Below are 280 nucleotides of genomic sequence, written 5' to 3'. Positions count from 1 at the left end.
CAAGAGAAAAAGCCGGCTGTGTTCTAATTTTTTTCCCACCCGCATTCCGACAATGCCCGCCCCCTGTGTTTTGATTGGCAAGTTGTTCTCACTCACGAGTTCTTATTGACAGCTGATAAGCCCCTCATATCACCATAACAACAGTACAAAATTGCGCAACTTCAGTCCTGAACAGGAGTACAGTCCTGGTCAGGATCGCGGTGAAGCGGTCGGTTTGCGCTACCTAGGATCTGGCCTACTTTAGTTTATAATAGACTCACTTATTTACTTAGTAATCTAC

This window comes from Trichomycterus rosablanca, chromosome 11 (genome assembly GCF_030014385.1).
Source record: "Trichomycterus rosablanca isolate fTriRos1 chromosome 11, fTriRos1.hap1, whole genome shotgun sequence".
Taxonomy (NCBI): Eukaryota; Metazoa; Chordata; class Actinopteri; order Siluriformes; family Trichomycteridae; genus Trichomycterus; species Trichomycterus rosablanca.
The sequence above is the reverse complement of the archived record's forward strand: the minus strand, read 5'-3'. Positions refer to the sequence as shown.